Source organism: Mastigoproctus giganteus, chromosome 9, assembly GCF_048544385.1.
Source record: "Mastigoproctus giganteus isolate SK-2022 chromosome 9, ASM4854438v1, whole genome shotgun sequence".
NCBI classification, from domain to species: Eukaryota; Metazoa; Arthropoda; class Arachnida; order Uropygi; family Thelyphonidae; genus Mastigoproctus; species Mastigoproctus giganteus.
This window is the reverse complement of record NC_143583.1, coordinates 76271929-76291205: the sequence shown is the minus strand read 5'-3', so window position 1 is coordinate 76291205 and position 19277 is coordinate 76271929. Positions and strand designations below refer to the sequence as shown.

Here is a 19277-nt window from a genome sequence, read left to right as displayed (position 1 = left end):
ACACCATGTCTGCTATCCCAACAATATCCGCCTTTGATGTCTTGACCAACACCTTAAATTCATCAAATTTATTTACTGTACTTCTAGCATTGGTATACATGCAAGTATACATGTACCTACTCGTATTATTAGTTACCCTAGCAATATGGCCTTAGTTGCTAATGCCCCTAAAAAAAAAAAAAAAAAAAATTCTAATAGTAGTAGTGCTAGAATCACCTTCACCCCTGACTGCAGCTACTTTTATCCTTTTAGTCTGTGAATCTCCCCAAGCTAGCAGTTTTCCGACCCACATAACACTGCCTCGATAGCATCAGCAAATATTCTTGCACCCTTTCTATTTAAGTGTATCTCATCCCTGTAGAAGCAGTCTCTCCTGTTAACAAGCGCAGACCAGGCTGAAAAAAATTTTACTCCTTGAGCCTTGCACATATCCTCCAGGGTCGAATTGTGATTGACAAGGCTCTCATCATGTACTCCCTCCTATCGTGTCTGGGCCGAATTGCAGACACTTTCAAATTGAACTCTAATTCACGACTTTTTTGCAACATTGACCTGTACTTGTTAAGTAAATCTGCAGATCTGCTACTCTTAATGTCATTGGTGCCAACATGTACAACAATATCACCTTTTGTGCCCTTAAAAGATCATATTCTTTACAACGTCATTAACTTTTGTCCCTGGCAGACATAACCTGGTTCTGTTCCATCTATCCTTTTTACACCCTTTCTATTTAAGTGTATCCCATCCCTGTAGAAGCAGTCTTTACTGTTAGCAAGCATAGACCATGCTGAAAAGAAATTCCACCCCGTGAGCCTTGCACAATCTTTCCAGGGCTGAATTGATTGTCAGTGCTCTCATCACATGCTCCCTCCTATCGTGTCTGGGTAGAATTGCAGATACTTTCAAAATCAACCCTAGCTCGTGACTTTTTTTCAACATTGACCTGTACTTGTTAATTAAATCTGCAGATCTCTTACTCTTAATGTCATTAGTATCAATGTACAACAATATTACGTTTTCTGCCCTTAAAAGATGATATCTGCTCTACATCGCCATTACCTTTTGACCCTGGCAGAACTACCCCGGTCCTATTCCATCTATCCTTTTTGCATAATATATTCCCCATCTCCCTGACAATATAGTCACCAACAAAAACTAGTTCCTGTGGGACCAGTGCATTCTGCTTTGGAGATTGCCGTTGTGTTGCCTGATGCACAGGAGTCAGCTCTGGCATTGAGTTAGGCATCTGATAGCTTGATGGGGCCCCTCTTATTAATTTCCTCGAGGGCATCTACCCTACATCTCAAAACCTCATAGATTCTCATCAGAATGCTGAGTTGGCGCCTAATTTCCTCACAGTTTGTGCACCTAGCACACACACACAAGACATCCTCCTTGACTAGATCATATCCTGTTCTTGACAGGTCCGCAGACATTTCACATTTCGTGCATTTTATTAGACTGTGATGCGTTTCAGAATCACACCCATTCAGTTCTCCCCTGAGCTACGGCACTCTGGCTATTCTGTGTGCATTGTTTTGCTGCTCTAGTCTGAGTCATGATTCCATTTAAGTATAATTTAATTGACAATGAAATTTAATAAGAAGAATAAATTTTACTGATTAATTGATAATACTATACTAAGCTAACAGATTTCTAATACAGTGCTACGTGTTTCGCTATCTAGTTTTATATTAAACCTTACACTATCTAGTTCAGAATACACGTTATATTGTATAACAATGGCAGCAAGTTACTGATGGTAAAATCTAGGGACGCTCAGTATTAACTTTCAAAATCTTTATCTAAGTTCAAAATAAACCAAGGAGCGTGACTACTAACTAAAAGCTACTTATAGAAAATAATTTAATATAACAATTAAGTCAATAAAACAGTTAAATATAATTAAAAACTTAGCGTTCGCCTGAACAGCAAAATCTTGTCCAACACATGGATACCCTTACTGATGCTAACTAATAACCTACAAGATCTCTGTCTAAGTTCAAATTAAACTAAGTATTGTAACTAGGAATATAAAGTTACTTCTAGAAAATAAATTAATATGCCAATTTAAGTCAGTAAAACTGCAAAAGTTGAAGAAAAACTTCTATTAGCTGGAGCTGTAAAAACTTCTCCCGCATGGAGCTACTCTCATTCCCCGACATATAAAGAAGTACCCCAATGAAGTGATATAAGCAGTAACATCCGTCTGACTTCTACCGAGTTAACTTTATATGAATTTCGTATCTCCTGTCAAGTTTAAGTTATAACGTTGTGTTTGTAAGTTACAATGTTACATTTGTAAAATCTAATTAGTTATAATAGATAATAAATTTAACTATCTATTCCCAACTACATGGTTCAAAATCTCCCGGTAGCTATTTGCAATATTTTATCTACGTCAAATCCGCTGATTAATTAATATAATTTTATCGTTTTTAATCCCCTGCTGATGCTGATTGCACCGGTACAAGAAAACTGCAATGTCGGCAGAAGTCCACTTGGTTTTTTTTTTTTTTCAATTACAAGGCTGAGTAAATTGAAATTTCTGATTACAAATTAATTGGAGAATCACTTGTAATTTCTGATTACAAATTAATCAGAAAATCACAAGAAAATACTATACCTCTAAATTTAAATCAAAAGTTATAGAAAAACAACAATTTCAAATCATTAAATAAGAAAATCCACTTACCAGCTTTAAACATGTCTAGCTCCCACTACCTTTACAGCAGACTCCATTTGGAGATACATTTACAACTCCACTCTGTGCGGACCTTTCCTGAATCCAAGGATGCTCTTATAATTATGGCTAAGCCTTTGCTTACTTTATTTGCTGCTTGTCTTAATATAAAAAAAAAAAAAAAATGTTCTTGTTTATACTCCAGAACAAGCACCAGGTCAGTGGAGTTTACAATAAATCAATCAATACAAATGTTAATTGTATTTAGCATTCACAGTCTTGAACCCTGGTCCACTCGAAGAGCGTGCGCAAAAACGCTTGTGCTCCTGACGACTCGGCTATGTCAAGCCTACTGGATAGATTCCATCCACCCTATTAGCATGAGCAGAAGCCTGGGTGCTGGGGGTTTCAGGGACTGGTGTGATTCATCATGAAACAAATAAATACATGGGCTGAATTAGGGTAACTAAGAATAAGAATAGGTGCATGTATACTTGCATGAACACCAATTTTTTTTTTTTTTTTTTTTTTTTTTTTTATGAGAACCCCAAACACGAGAGGTATTATAACCTATAGTACTTAGTACCGTGCTTGGGTTGGAGACTGAGAAGACGAAAGAAGATATTTGTTGACATTGGACTTGAACTTCTGTAGATTGTAATTTTCAGGAAATACATATGAAGGAAGGTTGTTCCAGAAAACGGCAGTTGAATGAATAAATGAGGAAGATGAAAAGTTGGTTCTGTGGGTTTGAAGTTGGACAGTAAATGGATGTTGGCTGGTGGCGGCACGTGTTCGGACTGTTTTGAAAGAGAGAGCGGGAATTATAGAAGCCAATTCAGAAGAACAGTGCCCATGGAAGTATCTGTAGAAGAGGCATGCAGCAGAAACAGTGCGTCTATGAGACAGCGAGTGGAGAGACTCTGTTAGAGATGAATCATTAATTAACCTAACTGCCCTCTTCTGAATGGAATCAAGAAGCCCGAGAGAGGTTTTGGGGGCACCACCCCAGATGTGGGAACAATATTCCATGGCAGGGCGGATTTGCGATTTATACAGAGTGAGCAGCTGTTTGGGAGAAAAGTAACGCCGAGAGCGAAAGAGAAAACCAAGTTTTTTAGATGCAGAGGAAGCAATATTTGTAATGTGCTTGTGCCAAGAGAGATTAGAAGTCAGGGTAATCCCCAAAAGAGATATATCATTTTGCCTAGAAATCGGAGTGTCACTAAAAAGATAAGCATAGGAGCAGAAGAATCCTTTTTGCGAGATATAAGACAAGATTGAGTTTTAGAAGGGTTGAAATCAACTAAGTTGTCTTTTCCCCACTGGAGAATTACCTGAAGATCGGCATTTAAGGAATTGGCAGCAGATTTTCGAGAACTTGAAGCTGATTGAGCTGGACAAGGTTTCTCAAAATGGAAAGTTGAATGCAATGTGCTATCATCGGCAAAACTATGGATAGGATTTCCAGTCAATGGAAGAAGGTCATTGATATACAAGAGGAAAAGAGTGGGGGGAAAGAACTGAATCTTGGGGGACACCGGCATTAGTGGAGAAGTTAGAAGACAGAGAGCCATCTACCATCACCCTCAGTGAGCGATCAGAGAGAAAACTGGATAACCAATTACTAAAAACAGTTGGCAAACCATAAGATGGAAGCTTGTTTAGAAGACCTTTATGCCAAACACGATCAAAAGCCTTTGAGATGTCAAGAGCAACTACTTGTGTTTCACTGAACCTTTCCATTGAATTAGTCCATAAATGGGTAACATAAGCCAGAATATCACCAGTGGATCGACACGGACAGAATCCATACTAGCGATCGTTGATCAGACTAAAGGTGTCTAGGTAGTTTAAGAGTTGGCGGTTAATTGATTTCTCCATTACTTTAGAAAGAGTAGAAGTAATTGCAATGGGACGATAATTGGATGGGAGGGATTTGTCACCCTTTTTAGGAACTGGCTGGATATGAGCAAATTTCCAAGCAGAAGGAAAAACACCTTTGGAATAAGAAAGTGAAAAAAGGCGGCAAAGAATAGGAGTAAGTTCAGGAGCACAGGTTTTGAGAACAAGTGGAGAAATACCATCAGGACCTGGAGCTTTCTTAGCATCAAGATTCATCAAAATCCTTCTGATATCCTTTTGACGGAAGACCACAGGAGGCATTGAATGGAGCGTGTTAGGAATGGTGGGAGGTGTTTTACCAAGATCATTAATACATGAGCTCAAAAAAAAATGGGATGCTAGCAGGTCAGCTTTATCCTTGGCTGAAGTGACAACAGAACCATCTGGTTTGGACAGAGGTGGGAGCAGAGATGGGCAAAAGTTGCGGCCAATAGCTTTGGCAAGAGACCAGAATGCTCGGCTACCATTAGGGCAAGAAGCAAGTTTTCTACTCTTAGCCTGTTCAAACTCTAGTTTGGACTTATTAATAACTGCTTTACAATTGTTGCGAGCTTTGGTGTAGGCAGAAAATGAAACTGAAGAATTAGAAACAAGCCAATTACGATATGCAACGTTCTTCTCTTAGACAGCCTTAGCACATTTATTGGAAAACCAAGGTTTAGATAAAGGAAGAGATTTTAAAGTGGTGTGTGGGATAAAGGATTCCATTCCTGCAAGAATAATTTCACTGACACGATCTGAGCAAACGTTGACATCAGAAGTTTTGAAACAGTAATCAGACCAAGGAAAAGAAGAAAAGAAGTCTCGCAGGTCATCCCATTTTGCATTCTTGTAATGCCAAACAATACGAGGTTGGGAATAGCCATGAGATAAAGGTTCCATTGGAGAAGAGGCAATCACCAAGTTGTGATCTGAATTGCCTAAAGGACCTCTCACTTCAACCTTGTACTTAGAAGGGTTGTTTGTGTGAAAAAGATCATGCGTATTGTCTGTATGATTAGGATTGTCCGGTATTCTTGTAGGTAAATGAACAATCTGTGCTAGGTCATTAGTAATTGCAAAGGCCTCAGCATCTCGACCTGCTGGGTCAGTGTGACTAGAAAACGGAAGCCAGCTGGAGTTGTGAACGTTAAAATCACCAAGGAAAATTACCTCACTGTTAGGAAAGTTGGACTGGAGAAAGTCAAGTTGCAAAGAGAGGAAGTCAAAGAGCTCCAAGTGATTAGTGGAGTTGGGAGAACGGTAGAGACAACAGATGAATTTTACACAATGAGGTAGAGAGATTTTAAGCCAGAGAAGATCAAAGAGAGGAGATTCCAAATTGCCAAGTCTCTGACAGGGAATATCAGAATGGACATATGCACAAGTACCACCTTTGAGGCGAAAGGAATCATACAGCAAATAATTTGGACATCTGAGATGAGCAGTAGTTGAATCAACTGATAACTGAGATTCAGTCAGAAAAAGTACATGGGGTTTGGAAGACTGCAAGTGGAAATGGACATCATTGAGATTAGAATTGAGACCACGTATATTTGTGAAATGAATTAGGAAGTCCTTGGGAGGTTTAGATCTTTTCGCAGATAAGCTTGCTCTATTATTTTGAAAAAGCCTCAGCATCTCGACCAATGCTAGGAAATTAATCAAATTTAGTAAATAAATTTGATGAATTTGAAGTGCTGGTCAAGATGTCAAAGGTGATATTGATGGGATATCAGACACATGGCACAGATATAAGGAATTGGAATTTGGGGAGTACAATGTGTACAGAAAGGATAGACAGGATAGGAGGCTTTATGCTGTTAATGTTATGCTGATTTTATATGATAGAAAGTGAAACATAGGAAACACAAAATCTAAGGAAGTGCATCAAGTTGACATACACGGACAGTGGAATGTTAAGTCAGTTCGGTGTGACGTAAGCACTGGTAAAGCAAAAATGAGAATAGGAGTGTATTATAGACCTAATGACTCTAACAAGTATGATGAACAAATGTACAGAAAAATAGAATGAGCCAGTAAATCAGATTGTATTATAATAGGGGATTTTAACTTCCCAGATATTGACTGGAACTTGTCGGTTGGTCATTCGCACATTAGCAAGAGTTATGTGGATTCATTGGATGGTTGTTTTCTGCAGTGGCATTTTCAAAAGGCAACCAGAGAGAGTAATACTCTTTATCTGGTTATCAGTAGTAATGCACTACTGATCAAGTAAGATCAAGAGTATTACTCAAGAGAGTAATACTCTTGATCTGGTTATCAGTAGTGCATTAAGAATTTGCAGATAAAGGAACCACTTGGTGGCAGTGATCACAGTGTGCTGATGTGGGATTTACTCAAAGATATAATTACTGTAAGGGGTAATGGGAAGGGTTTTTGCTTTTGTAAAGGTGAACAGTGGTCTCGGACAGTTTTTAAATTCTGTATAGTGGGACCAACTGATGATATTACCAACAGCAAATTCTAAATGGGAAGCATTTAAGGAATTAATCATGGAATCTGTGAGATGAACTAATGGCTGTGAGATGAACTAATGAGACTCGTGGGACAAGAAAAATGCATGGGATGCATATAAATTATCAGGCGAAAGAGAAGGCTTACGATAGACATTAACTAGTTTGTAATCAAATCACAAAGGAGATTAGGCAAGTGAAGGTAGATTATGAGAAATCTTTGGCAAAGGATTCTAAGAAAAACAGCAAGGACTTCTTTACTTATATAAACTGTAGTAGGAAGGGGATGAATCAGATTGGTCCACTTCATCAGCAGTCAAACCTGCTCAGACAGCTGACAAAGTGAATGAGTATTTTCCACCTACGTTCACACATGAAGAATTCTTTAGGAAGTGAAGGACAGAAGCTTATTAAACTCTAATAGGAACTTAATGATTTTGTAATAACTGAGCACAAAGTGGAGGAGAAATTGTTGAAGTGAAACATAAGAAAGGCACCTGGGATGGATGGGATCTATCCAGTTATATTAGAGGTGACAAAGGAAGTAAGCAAATCCTTAGCCATAATTATGAGAGCATCCATGGACTCAGGGTAAGTCCCCATGGCTAGAGATGTGCAAATATGTATCCCAATTCACAAAGGGAGATGAAAAGGTAACAAGAGTAATTACAGACCAGTTTACCTTCTGTTCCGGGTAAAATAATGGAGTCACTGGTTAAAGAAGCATTGCAGGATCATCTAGACAAGACGGCAGTAATAATTCAGACACAGCATGGGTTTGTTAAGGGAAAGTCTTAGCTGACAAATTTGATTGGATACTATTATGTGGTTAAAAAGGAACTGGATGCAAAAAATAATTTTGATATCATATACTTGAATTTCAGGAAAGCTTTTTATACTGTTCTGCATGGAAGACTGCTGTACAAATTGGAGCAGTATGGTATTAAATGGAAATTGCTACAATGGATAAAAGGATGGTTGAGTGGGAGATGACAGAGAGTGGTAATCAGTGTATGCTGCTCTTCATGGACTAATGTTCTTAGTGGAGTCCTGCAAGGTTCATTGTTGGGCCAGCTCTTGTTTTGTATATTCATCAATGATATTGATGAAAGTATATCAGTTTAATGTCCAAGTATGCAGATGGTGCAAAGGTTGGCAAGGTTGTTAATGACAGTAATAGCAGTGTGCTACTGCAACAGGACCTAGAAAAGTTCACCAGATGGGCTGAGAAATGGCAACTAAAGTTTAACATTGACTAATGCAAAGTACTGCATATGGGTAGAAGTAACCCCAGAGAAATGTACGAACTGTGTAGTACTACACTTAGGGTGGTAGAAAATGAAAAAGACCTGGGTGTAATTGTGCAGTCAGATATGAAGTTTTCTGAGCAATGCAGACAGGCCACCATGGCAGGTCAATGGGATCTTGTCAATGATATACAGGAATTTTGCTTGTAGGGGAAAGGTGGTGATTATTCCCTTGTATAATACAATGGTCAGACAACACCTTGAATACTGAGTACTGGTCTGGAGGCCTCATTTTAGGAAGGATGTAGAGTTGCTTGAACGAGTACAGAGGATGCCAACAAGATTGATGAGTGGAATGGCGGGTTGCTCTTATGAGGAAAGGCTTAAGTTCTGCAAATTGCAGCAGCTGAAGACTATGCACCTGTGAGGTGGTCTGATGCCTTGAACGGGTTGAGCACACTGAATTCTGATGACATTCTTCCCCTTGCTCAGGTTGCAAACCTGATGGGGCATAAATTCAAATTAAGGAAAGAGAATTGTAGAATAGATGTGCAGAAATTAGCCTTTAGCCAACAGGTTGTTGATTGCTGTAGCAAACATCCATCTGTCATGGAAGTTGATAGCTTATATAAATTCAAGGAGGAACTGGACAAACCTTTACAGCGAATGGATGTGTGAAATTGTTTTTTTTATTTTTTTTTTTGGCTGATGCTACATAATTTCATACACTTACTTTTTTGCATCACATGCCCCTCTACTGCTACTACTACCCCAGATCCCTTTCTTATGTTTAACTTCAACAATTTTTCCTCCACTTTTCTCTCAGTTGCAAAATCATTTAGCTCCTTGTTAGAGTTTGATAAACTTCTGGCATCCGCTTCCCTAGAGAATTCCTCTTGTGAATGTACATGGAAAATGCTTATTCAATTTTTCAGCTATATAAGCAGGAACAGCAATGGTGGAGTTCTCAATATCAAGTGGACCAATCTGATTGACCGCTTTCCTTCTAGATTTTACATAAGTAAAGAGTACTCTTTGTTGTTTTTTGTTGTATTTTTTGCCAAAGATTTTTTGTAATCTGCTTCTGCTTGCCTAACCTCCTTTGTGACTTGATTACAGACTATCTAATATCTACCATAGGCTTCTTTGTCACCTGATAATTTATGTGCATCCCATACATTTTTCTTGTCTGCAACAAGTTAGATTAGTTCATCTGACATCCATTTAGGTCTGCCCTGCAGTCACTCAGCAGTCCATCTTAGAATCCTACCAGCAATGCCATCCTATTTAAGCTTATACAGTAACCTTCTATGAGTGAACAAGCCAAATGCTTTGCTAAAATCCAAATAAACTATGTTGAAATTGTTCCCTAAATCCAGCTAACTAATTTAGTTAAACGTGATTTTCCCTTAACAAAGTCATTTTGTGTGGCCTTCAGAATGCCACATCTTTCTCAATGTTCTGGGATCAGTCTGTTGTTACCAACTTCACTCTTAGAACTGCTTTTACCTATTGAAGATATATGTTGTAGATATATTGAAGATATATGAAGATATATAGTTGGCTCTTCTGCAATCCAAAGGAATCTCCCCCGAGTCCAAAGATGCTCTCGTGATTTACCTCAGTGATTCAGCACAATCCCTGGTACTTCCCTTCAGAAACTACTGGGTAAAAAAAAAAAAAAAAAGGATAAACTGCAGCCATTATCAATTCACTGCAGAATGGAAGCCTCCTCAATGGTTCATTTCTCAAAGAGCGTGTGCTACTGCACTCCCGCTCCTGACCACTTTGCTACAGAGGCCTATATACACCATCAACTCCAGGAGTTTACTTGCCTTTATGTTCAACAAGTTTTTTTTTAATAAACAATCAGCAGTAATTTCGAAATCGTTAATTTCATATAGCCCAGCCTCACTTGCACAGCCTATTTTCAGCATGAAGGGTCTTTCGTCAGTGAAGACTGATGCAATGTATCTATTCTATTCATCTGCAATGTCAGCTGGGTTATCTAAGACTTTCCCACATCTAGTCCACAAGGGTGTTATCTGATTAGCTTTCTTCTTCATTGTATTCATATACATGAAAAATTCCTTGTCCCCATTTTTGCTCTCTAAGCCAGTGCTTTCTCATATGCAGCCTTGCTTAAACTTATTTGTGGTACTATTACAGGTAAACTTGTACTTGTTATAGGCTTCAGTACTTTCCATTGCTCTGTAACTATCTCATACTTTCTTTTTCTGCTCTGTTTTACCAGCCAGCTTCACAGTCATCCTTATCAGCATTCTCCTCCTGCACTATTTTCTTAAAGGTATGCATGCGTTCATGGCTTCTGTGATTTTTGCTTTAAAAATATTCCATATTTCAAATGTATTCACTAACTCTCGGCAGTCCACCCAATTCATAGATGCCATATAGCACCTTAAACTGTCAAAGTTCCCTTATCTGAAGTTAAAACCCATACCTTTAACTACTACAACATCTTTTTTCATCTTCCAACTGACAATTGCACAATGACTTTCTGACAGTAGTTACTGTACTTTAAGCCCTGTAATGTGATCCAATTCATTCGTAATGATGAGGTCAAGAATATTCTTGCCCTTAGTACTTTCTCTAACATGCTGAGACAAATAATAATAATCTAGTTTATTTTAAAAAGTTTTTCCTCCCATGGTGAGTCCACTTATCCCAATCAATCTGGAACACATTAAAGTCATCCATAATAAGACATCCATCCGTCCATGCTTGCTTGCCCATTCCATCTGCATATAAAGACTCTCTCTCTCTCTCTCTCTCTCTCTCTCTCTCTCTCTCTCTCTCTCCTCTCCCTCCCCCCCCCCCCCCTCTCTCTCTCTCTCTCTCTCTCTCTCTCTCTCTCTCTGATGGGATCCTTCCACTTGTTCAGATTACGAACCTAAGGGGACATAAATTCAAATTAAGAAAAGACAGATGTAGAATAGATGTGCGGAAATTTGCCTTTAGCCAGCGGGTGGTTAATTTCTGGAACAAACTTCCATCTGTCATTGTGGAAGTTGATAGGTTAAATAAATTTAAGGAGGAACTGGACAGGCATTTGGAGGGAATGGTGTGATTTTTTTTTTTTTTTTGGCTGATGCTGCATAAGCTTATACACTTGCTTTCTTGCTTCACATGCTACTACTACTACTACTACTACTACTACTCATCTCTCTCTCTCTCTCTCTCTCTCTCTCTCTCTCTCTCTCTCTCTCTCTCTCTCCCCCTCAGCACATTCTTCACAATCTTCTGGTCTATAGAATTCTCACAGTCTCATTATTCCTTAGCTTCCAACAAACTCACACTACACAGATTCTATGCTGGCAGACATAACTTCAGACTCAGCAAAAGCTCTTTTCACATTTAGGCTGCTTTTGATAAGAAACATAACCCCTCCACTCCGTCTATCTTCCTTATCCTCCTAAATACTTTATACATACTGTATTCCAACTCATCATTCCCAGTTTCCAGTTGGCACCCGTTTCTGTTAGCTCTATCATATTAGCATTAGTTATCCCAACCAGGAGTACAAATTCACCTATTTTATTGGCAACACTCCTGACATTACTGTAAACACAGTTCAGACTAAATAATAATCTGTAGTTTACTGCCCTGACACACCCCTCAATGTTATTTAGGTTCATATCCCAATCTTTATCTTCCTTCTCGTTTGAAATGTTGCTACCCTCGGAACATCTTATCATCATTGGCTGTTGTGGCAACAAACAAGAATTTATGAGGCGACTGCAAGCAATCCTTTGACCCATATCATCAGATAAATGCAGATCTAAATTACCCTTCCCTCTCCTAACTAGCAGTTTCCCTGAACCCTTAAGGAATCTTCAGTGATACTGGCAAAAATCCTTGCACCACCTTTGTTCAAATAAACACCATCTCTAAAAAATAGATTCCTTCTACCTACAAATACGGGCCACGATGATAAAAATCCCTCTCCCTAGAGCCTTGCAGATTCCCTCAGGTCTTGAGTTAATCCATAAGGCTTTCAGCATATAATCCCTCCAATCATGTCTGTACAGAATTTCTGACATATACGCAGCATGTTTTCAGCATAGTCCTATATTTATCTAATAGATGGTCAGGTTAAGGTTATGTACATTTAGTATCATTAGTCCCCACATTCATAATAATGCTCTCTTTTCCTCCATTAAAATCTGATAATTTGTTGGCAACATCATCAACTGTTGCTCCTAGCAAACACATTCTGGTTCTGGACTACCTATCTTTATTACAAAACATGTTACCCATTTCCCTGACAATAGAGTCTCCCTATAAAACTAGATCACCTTCAACCAGAGCAGTCTGCACTTGACTTATTTTCTGGGACTCGAATCGGGGATGCATCACTTGGCAGGTCATGAGATACTTGAGTTCCTGACAAGCTTCCAGTTACATTTGTTTTTAGGGTATTCTAGGGTGTATTCTGAAGGATGCTCAGATAAGCTAGGTCTGTCTACTAGACCAACTTTAGAATGCATGCCACAGGCTATACAAACGATGAATTTGCAAGACCCACTTACAATACAAAGGCCAGAGACATCGGGACTCAAATGGAAATGCCTGCAGGCATTTCGTTTGAGTCCCGATGTCCCTGGCCTTTATATTGTAAGTGGGTCTTGTAGCAACCGTTATTTAAGTAAAATTTGAACTTTAGAAAGATTACAAAATTTTAATTTACAATATATTATAGAATTTATATTAACAAAATATTTCAGAAATTAAACTGTTGACAAAACTTGAAACCACTAAAGAAGTTAAATTTAAATTACTGAATGAAAGTTATGAAGTTCCCTCCAAAATATCAATAATGAAGGCTATCTGAATATATAGCTGTAGCTTTCCAAATACTTTACAAATTTAAACTTACAATATACTACAGAATTTAAATTAACAGAGTATTACAGAAATAATACTGCTGAGAAAACTTTTAACACTAGTGAAATTAAATTTAAGCTACCCAACGAAAGTTATGAAATTCCAGCCGAAATATCGATAGGCTATCTGAATATTAAGTTCTAGCTTTCCAAATACAGTACGTGCCGGTTATGGTGATCACATTTGCAAATTGAATTTTGATTCTAATAAAGCAAAAATCGACAAATATTATCCAGAGGCTATAAAAATAAAGGGCTAATTTAAAGAAAGCCTGCATGAGAAGCATGCAAAAGTTCAATGAAATTTACTGGTAAAAGTACTTTGCTGTAATGGCATTTGTATTGTTGCTCGCTCGGTAAACAGACAGCGGGTGTTATCAGTCTGGAATAGAAGTTGTATCCCACGGGAGCTTGAAACCCTCCCGAAGTGTGGAGGGGGGGGGTAACCTGACCTTTTTTCTTTAGAATCACGAACAGAGTCATATTAGAAGTTCTGGCGTCGTAAAAAATGTTCGTAATATAGTTTCTTAACATATTATTGATGCTTTTGCACTATACTTATACATAGTCTAGACTTTTCCATAGCTTGAGGCTTCAGCCCTAAACGCTTTATATACAACAACAGCTTTTCGTGTGGGGCTTCCTTTGCCTTTTTTTTTTTTTTTCTTAATAAACATTTTGTCCACTAGTGATTCTAAAGAAAAAAGGTCAAGTTACCCCCCTCCTCTTTGGGAGGGTTTCAATCTACCATTGGATTCAATTGGCAATACAAATGCCATTACGGCAAAGTACTTTTACCAGTAAATTTCATTGAACTTTTGCATGCTTCTCATGCAGGCTTTCTTTATCTTCTCCAAATAAAGATGTAAAGCACAAATTTACCCTTTATTACCAAAGAGTTATTACCAATTAAATGATACGTAAAAATCAGAAGAATATTCCGGTTCTGAACAAAATAAAAATAAATTTATCCACATTTAACAGGTTACTTGTTATAAATTTATCCACAGGTTATCAAAATAAAAATAAATTTATACTTACTTACATAGCTTAATTAATGTACACGTTAATTAAACAGCATTTTGTAATATAATTATAATTTTAAATAGTCATTTATTTTAGATTGCTTTAAATTATCACTACAAAGTCTATTTATAGATTTTTCAATATTGTATAACAGTCTATATTCACGATCACTTCCACTAGTTTCTTCCAACGCTCTTCTCAGGATGGCTATAGCTTCACGAGTTTGCCAATTTGTAAATGGAATTCATTCGGGTTCATCTTCATTTTCCTCCTCCTCCTCCTCCTCCTTGATGAAATTATCAGTAACAGACTGGGCAATTTCTTCATCTGTTAAAGCCGTAGTAACTTGTAGATCACCATCTATGTCCACCCAATCAAACTCCTATTCACCCATGTCTTCAGGCTTTTCAATGTGATCAGTATCGTGACTTAGTTTCCCATCATGAATAATTAATCCACATTTTTTGATACAGTTGCTAATGCAGGTTTTCAGAAACTTCATTACAGGCACTCATTGTCATATGAAGTGCATCTAGAACAGTTATCTGCTTTGCGATATCGGATGATGTTCCCAAACCGTCATCTATAGTCTGGATGATTCTTCGCCTCATATCCGATCTATAAAAGGTCTTAAACTTTTTTATTATTCCCTGGTCGAGAGGTTGAATCAGCGATTGGTATTTGAAGGTAGAAAAACTAATTCAATGTTTTTGAAAGTCAACTTTGGATGAGTTGGGCAGTTCTCCAAAACCAATGCAATTTTTTTGTTTTTTTTTATCCAATTTCAAATCCCATTTACGAAGATAATCTTCAAATAAAGAAGCTGTCATCCAAGCATTGGTATTATTAGCATATTCAACAGGTGGCTGTTTTGCTCCTTTAAAACATCTAGGCGATTTACTCTTGCTGATAACTGACGGCTTCATCTTGATTGTTCCCATCATGTTGCATGTTAAAAGAACTGTAATCCTATCCTTGATCTTCTTTCCTGCAGATGCAGAGGAATTTTTAAAAATCATGCAATGTAATATAACCCTGTAGCCCCGTAGTACAACCCTGTTTCGTCTGTATTGAAAATGTCTTCAGGATTGTAAGTGCAGTGCTTAACAGTTTGCCAAGAGGTTTTCAACCAGGTGCCAGCTGCTGACCCATCAGAATCCTGTTTTTCTCCGTGAAGTTTTTTGTAAACAATATCATGCCTCTTCTTCCATCTTGTCAGCTATCCGTCTGTCGCCTTAAACTCTTCGTCTAGTTTTTCAGCAAAATCATAGCTTTTTGAAGAAGAATGCTACGATTGATTGGCGCATTAAAATGAGATGACCTGTTTGAACCAAATGAACAGAGCTTCATCTACTGTTTGGAATTTCCCTTCATGCTTCCTTTTTCTGGTTTTACTAATCACATTAGTGTTTAATGTGTGATGTGATTTTAACAATTTTGATAAAGATGACTGAGTCACTCCTGATTTTACTGCCTCTTCCCTTTGAGACATATTGCCTAAGTTTAATTTGCCGTATGTTTCTATAATTCGTAACTTATCTTTTACACTCAAATTCACTCTCTTTCTGTTCGCTGACAGTTATTTTTTTGGTAGTAAAATTTAAATCAGTAAAAAATATGTGTCAATCAATAAAAAAGCACACAGCACACAAATTGGAATTAACATGACACATGCAAATGAGATGAAGTTTAGATATAGAAATGAAGAACAGATTTCAGCGAAGGGAAACACATTTCACCATAATAACGTGAAAACACAGAATTCCATCTATCAGTATTATTGCAAACGAATAAGATCGAGTTTAATACCCGTTTATTGCACCAACAGAAAAGCCCGATAAACCAGAAACTGTAAATTGTTTTTATCGTTTTATGGTTGTGACCTCTAGAAATGTGCTTTAGAAAAATATCACAGAGGCATTCAAAATTGATTCTTATAACCAAAAATGTGATTCTAGTAAACGATGAAAGTGTAGTGCATTTTATTGATTTGGATTGGTTCTTCGAAATTTGATTCTATTGAGCGGCTTAATCTAATAACCTGTGATCACTATAACCGGTGCTTACTGTACTTATCTAAATACAAAAATAAAGTAACCTACATGACTATAGGAATTCAAACTATAAATTAACTATAGTTTAGTGTGTTAAAATAAAATCAAACCTCAGAATTATTTCAAAAACTAACCTGCTATGAAGAGCTTCAGAAATACACAGCCACATGCAGTAGTCTCAATCCCATTTTCATGTTCACAACTCTAGTTGGCTTCAGTTTTCTAACTACACATACCCAGCTGGTTGAGATATCGAGGCCTTTTAAATTTCTAATTACTCCCACAACTTTTTCACTTACCTCTCAGAATACCAGACAATCCTAATCACATGCCCAACATTCTTTTCCTCACCAACACCCTTTCAAAGCCCAACCACAATGCTAGTGGTCTTATAGGTGCTTCTGATTGCAACTTGACTATGTTCTCATCTCCATTGAAGCCCCTCTGGCTATTCTTAGCCTTGTGTTTTTGTATTATAAGAATACGAAATAGGATGATCTGTGTGGTTTATCTTCTTCTTTTCCTTGGTTGGATTACTGTTTTAAATATATTTTCTTTTTATCTCATTGTTTGCTTAGATTATGTCAGTGATATTATTCTTGTAATGAAAAATCCTTTATTCTTAATTCTACCCTAAAGTCTTATCCCTTACCTAAACCTTGGTTTTCCAATAAATGTACTAAGGCTGTTCAAGCTAAGAATGAGAATGTATCATATTGCAGTTGTTTCATGAGTCAATCTCCAGCTTCATTTCTGTTTATATTAAAGCTCTCAACAATTGCGAAATAGTTATTAATTAATTACAGTTATTTATTTTATCAGTCTCAAGTGTTTCATTTTAGCTTCAACAGGGTCTTTGTCACTTTCCTCTCAGTTGTTGCAATCATTTAGCTCCCAGTTATAATTTTTCATTCTTCTGCTTTCTCTATCCACAAAAACTTCTTCATGCATGACTGTGAATGCAAAATATTTATTCAGTTTGTCAGCAAGTTGAACAGGATCGTCAATTGGGCTATCATTCATATGTTATGGACCCATGTGGTTCATCCCTTTCCTTAAGCAAAGAATAGCCAAATAAATTTTTGCTACTTTTCTTTGCATTTTTAACCAAAGTCTTCTCATAATTTTCCTTAACTTGACTGATCCCCTTAATGACTTGATTGCAGATTAGTTTATACTTACTGTAGGTGTCTGTGTTCCCTGATAATTTATAATTGTCCCATGTATTTTTATTATCATTCATCTGACGTTCATTTAGGTATAAATATTGAACAGTATCTCTTAGTAAAAAGTTTAGTAGCTTCTCTGATTCCTTCCCTGAAATGCATCCCATTTAAAATTACAATTGGTCTCACTGAAACAAATTTAAAAACTGTCTAAGACCATTGTAGTCCCCTATATGAAAGCAAAATCTTTTCCTTGACTCTTGACAGTAATTATATTTTTAATTAACTCCCACACGAGTCAGTATGACTACTGCTGTTATGTGACTGAAACTGTTGCTTCTGTATAGACCCTGTAATAAGTTCTGAAATTTATAATTGATTTTATTTCTTAAAACTTGTGCATCTCAAAAAGATGCACAAGTTTTAGGAAATAAAATTAATTATAAATTTCAGAACTCACTCTCCTCAATTTTCAGAACTCACTCACTCTAATTTTATTTGGACTTGGCACATCATGGCCATGCACCATAAAAACCAAACCAAATCTAATTGTATTTAATTAATTTGTAATTAATTAAATAAAATTCATAAATTTTATTAATTAATTTAAATTAATTACAGATTCTTTGTGCGTGTGTAACAATTCAAATCCTTTGCTCGGTATAATTTATTTGAATTGTTAATTTTAGTTTTAAAGAAAGTTGTAATTTATGTTTTAAAAAAAGTTGTATGGAAGATTTATTAGAATTTGGGATTAAAAACTATCATTTGTTTAATATTTTACGTTTACATTTCTCTTTAAATGTGACTTTCAGTTATTTTTACTGCAAGTCACAGAGATACATATGCATAATGAAACACACATTTTAAATTTATTTTAACAATCTATTTTGACATATTTATCCTAATAGTAAAGAAATCCTAATTCAGTTTTGTTATAAAATTTAATTATTATTATTTTATTTTATGAGGGCTGTTCTATAAAGAATGATAATTTTTCATGACCACCCGGACTACTTGCTATTTCTAACCACATGAAACGTTAAAAGAGAATTATCAATTATCATTAAAAGTCAGTCTACGCTTGCTATAGCACAGATTGAAGGTGGACATGATTCATTCACAAAAGTTAACAGTACTGGAGCTGAAACCACTGCTGCCACCACAGGAACCATAAACACTGCTTGTGTAATATTTTGAAAGAAGATGGTCGTATAACAGTAAAGCAACTGGCAGAGATGTTGAGAATATCAGCAGGAAGCACGCATAGTATTCTCCATGATAATTTTCATATGACATATGTTGTTGTTTGGTTTTTAGGAGCATTAGCAACTAAGGCCATATTGCTCCAGGGATATGTGGTGGTCATTCCCTAACCTTTCCGCATCCTCCGTATTTGGTAGTCACGGGCTTGAACCCCGGTCTAATCAAGAAGCGTGTGCTATGCACTGCTGCTCCTGCCCACCTGGTTACGGAGGCGCCATGACATATGTTGTGCCTGCTGGGTTCCAAGACTACTCACACCTGAGCAGCAGCAAGTTCGCATGGAGGTTTGTCAGGAGCTGCAATGGATGGTTACTGAAGACAGTGAAGTTCTGCACAAGGTTATAATGGTGGAGAGACATGGCTTCATCATCTTGACCCAGAGAGTAAGCAACAAAGTTCTGTTTGGAAGTTTGTCATCTCCAACACTGAAAAAAGGAAAATGTTGTGGCTTCTGCAGGAAAGGTTATGGTCATTTTTTTTGACATTCAGTGAATGGTTTACCAGCTTATTGTGCCATGCCATATGACTTATGGGACGTTACTACAGAACTGTATTGTACACTTTGCAGGA

The 19277-nt window shown here is 37.1% G+C and overlaps 1 protein-coding gene across 1 annotated transcript in view; it reads left to right on the top strand.

Moving 5' to 3' along the window:
* LOC150080467 (transcription factor CP2-like protein 1) overlaps positions 1-19277 on the top strand; it is a 442462-nt gene that overhangs the window by 185715 nt on the left and 237470 nt on the right. The window lies entirely within an intron of this gene.